Genomic DNA, 4,048 nt, shown 5'->3' with positions numbered 1-4,048 from the left:
GCTGAATAAACCTTACAGAAAGACGGCTCCTTATCAGATTGTAATGGTAATACTGGGCTATATGAATAAAATGTACTTGATCATGTGACTGTTAACATAAAACAAATGTAACATGTCACTAATGAGCCTTTGGCCTTGGTCTTAAACTGTAACCTGTGACAATTAGATCTTTCATCTGAGCCCCACCAAGCTATGTAAACTAATCTTCCATCTCATCTAGCTAAAAAGTGCTCAATCTTCTATTAAAATAAACAGAATTTATTACATACATATATAACAAATGTACTGCATAAGGCCTGGGTTCCCTTTTACTCTATAGCATCCTACAGGGCAGAGGACTGCTAGTGTTGATATTTCAGGTACATGGAGAGGGGGAGAAGACCCCCTCTCCATGGTGTGAGAGAAAGCAACAACAATAGGAGAGTTTCCTGGAGTCACAGCCAGGACCTCTCCAGGTTGTACTTCCTGTTCTCTTCCTGTTTCATAAATATGGTCTAGGGAAATGTGCCTTTCAGCACGTTCCCTGCTATGTTTTGCTTGTGTCTTTCGAGGTTTGTTTGTATAGCACTCCACCTGTTAGGCAGCATTACCATGCCCCTTCCTTCCTCTACTGTTTGCATGTGTTTGTGTGCGTGCTGGCTGGTTAGTTTTTCTAGTGGAGATGCAAATTTAGTGCATGACTCTCAAAAAGTCTACAGGTCCAGAAACCTACTTCTATGTTCAACCTCCTAGATGGCACTGTTGGGCCACACAAAGGTTGAGCCCTGTCCGTTAACAGACCTGGAGCCGGAGGTTCTGCTGGTGCCATGAGTTATAGTTCAGTGTCTGGTGGCAGCGGTGTGCAGCTCGGTGTTCCTATGGGTGGGACATTCATGATTAAGACACTGATGATAACATCTGATGATTTGATTCCCTAATCAATTCTCAAGCCTTTCTCTCTCGTTTCCTCTCAAGGTTGTAACCTTGAGTGTGGAATAATGAAACATCAGTCTGGCCAGCTCTTGCCAATGTGCACAAAGGCAGTTAAGCTCCCATCCATTTCAAACCTGATGAAGGTGATAAGGATCCAGCTTTAATAGGATCAGAAGCAGGGTTAAAAGGAAGGAGGATCTGCTCTCATTGATACAGATACTGCAAGAAGCTTGAATACAAACTGGAATTCATTCTGATGAGGCTGTGAACATCATACTAACTTAAAATGATTAAACAGTTTATGTTCTTGGTGTGATCTCTAAAACCTGCTGGAAATGATTATGCTTTTGTTCTCAGCAGACCCAAACGCAATAATGATCCAACATGTAGCATTCAACAGGTCTCAACAGGTACAGTCTAGACATGTTTCACCAATAATCAAAAAGGCTTTGTGAGTTCTGATGAGAATCTCTCCGATAATCCTGACAACAGAATCTCCCTTGCTTTACAACAGCTACATATTACATGACCAAGGGTGGATTAACGACTGTCCCAGGCACCTGACTCCAAGGGCTCCAGTTAAGTTCCATTTATCTTTCACACTGAATTTTTGGTTCAGACTGACAATGATGCGAGTATAATCTGATTGGTGCGATATGTGTGTCAGGTAATGTGATCCCACTTGCCGCAACGTGCAATATTTTGCCATAATACATATACATAGTATATATGTAGTACATAGTATTCTATGTTAGCTACTAATGAGAAGGTTGGTGGTTTGATCCCTTGCTCCTCCCTCTGCATATCAAATTGTCCTTGGGCAAGATACTGAACAGGTTCTGAAATTATGTAACTTGTACTGATGAGCACTTGGCAGCCTTGCGATGGCAGCTCTTGTCCAGTGTTTGAATGGACCAGCTGTAGGCGTACAAGCGCTTTTGGAGTGCTGTAGGAAGACTAGAAAGGCGTTATATTCAGTCCATTTGAAAGTGTCAAAAGTCTGTCTATCACCACAGCTGGAGCCCGGTTATGATGATGGGAGGTATGAAGGACAACAGCTAACGCTAACTACAATGCAGGTCGGACACAGCACTGCAGTGCAAATTACACAGCAACTGCTGACATAACAAAATGTAGTCTCTAGCGGGAATCACGCCTAACGTTAGCAAGCGAGGTAAGTAACTAACACTTTCTGAGCGGAGGCTAATTAGCCTAGCTTGTTAGGCTAACATATTATCACTGTAAAGTTGGTATGGTGACTGTTAGCAAACAATTGCCTATAGTCTACAGACACAAAACAACTTAGAATTCATTTGGAGTCGTCTCCCAGCCTCGCAGCCCGAGGCTTGAATCTGAAACACCGCTCCCACGAATAAACAATAGAAAGATATGCACAATAATTGCAGTATTATTACAGTTTATATTTTCTTACACAAAAACTGAGCACAATTTTAGTTCCTCTTTAATGTTCGTTTGTGCAGGTTTGATCCGTCTTGCATATAACGAACACCTGCATTTACACCGATTATTACTATTACTGCAAAAACTAGTCACATATTGATTCCTCAGTTGGTCTGATGATCTATAATTAACTGTGTTCCTTCCTCCCTACTGCATCATACACTAAATATTAGTTATCTATGAATGTGGCTATTTAGCCTTATGCAATGCACCAACATAATATCTCTATTGAGAAAAACATCATAATTACTCTATCTCCACTGACAAGGTTAAATGTCACTGCTGATGTTCTTACAGTATCATCCAATTGACAGATGATTTCCTATTCACCCAAGATGTATTCCCGCTCTCTGTTGCAATTTCCCTGCTTTGATGTCATCTAATGAAATCATCAGGAGAATCAATCTCTCCTCCCATTCCCCCGACAACCTATTAAGACCCAACGCTGCTAGAGAGGAAGTCTAGGCAAGCAGCCATTTTTCATACTTCAGTGCCGTCTAAATGTGGTAGATAACAAATGATGAAATCACAATAGTACACAAGTAACCGCATAAATGAGTATAAACGAGCATATTCATTGCTAGGAATTAGCACAAACAACAACCCCAATGAATGATCCATTCTAGTGCCGACTGATAATTCCATTATTACATATTAACAGTTATGTCAATGACAAACTGTCAGTCAGAGCGCTGCTTTTGACGCTGCACTTGGCAATCTGAAGGAGGAATTACGGAAACAAGTGCAATGTGGAGAGAGATTATATGATACTAGATAATACTTTCTTGCATTATCAAAATATGAATTATACATCCAACTCTTATACCACGTTTCCAAACCACACTCCCTCTAGCCCTGCTCTTTCCTCAGATGAAGACATTGGCTTAGGTGTCAATCAGTTCCTGTCACAGCAAATCCCAGAGCAGTCAATGTGCGCTCCCACCACGGTTGGGCGGGCCCTGCCGCCGGCGTGTGTGGTAGGTTGCTTTCTGACTGACACAACCATTACAGATTGTTACGCCTGTCTAAGTCCTCCCGCCATAATAGATTACCCACAGAGGGAGCCACTGAGGAGAGGATGAATTCTGCTCTCCTGTATTCAGGTACGGCAGACAAGGACAGACAGATTGACAGGTGGACCATTTTCCAGTGAGCAGTAGACTGTCTGACTCTAGACTGCTTGTATAATGATGAGTGAATTCCGGCCTAAATATGCACAGATGAGGAACTAATGATAAGAAAGTGAGTGAGTGACACAGAAAAGGCAGGTTGCTCAGGTGTGTGCTAGTGGTGATGTTAGTTTGACAGATTCAATTTACAGACTGTGGCTTTGTACACGGTATTCATACTATAAATTCACAATATGAGTTAGAGTGACAGTGCATATATAAATAACTAACTAGTTCTGAGTCGGACTAGGCCCCGAAAGAAAATCTGCAGATTGCAATATGTAATAAATGTTTTAATTAGAATCTTACACAGCTGGAACATAATGTCAGTCATGTTTTTAAATCCTGCATGTTCAGCATTTCCCAGCAATTAAAGACTACATTAATGTTTTATATAATACATGATACAGCAGCAGTAATGAATTAATCCTGGCAACACAACACTGATTCCAGCTGACATGACATGGAGAAACAGCATTTATGTGGAGGCCAACACTCTTCTTCCA

The sequence above is a fragment of the Morone saxatilis genome, unplaced genomic scaffold (assembly GCF_004916995.1).
Source record: "Morone saxatilis isolate NCDOM2014 unplaced genomic scaffold, NCSU_SB_2.0 Contig7, whole genome shotgun sequence".
Classification (NCBI taxonomy): Eukaryota; Metazoa; Chordata; class Actinopteri; family Moronidae; genus Morone; species Morone saxatilis.
This window is presented reverse-complemented; position numbering follows the sequence as displayed.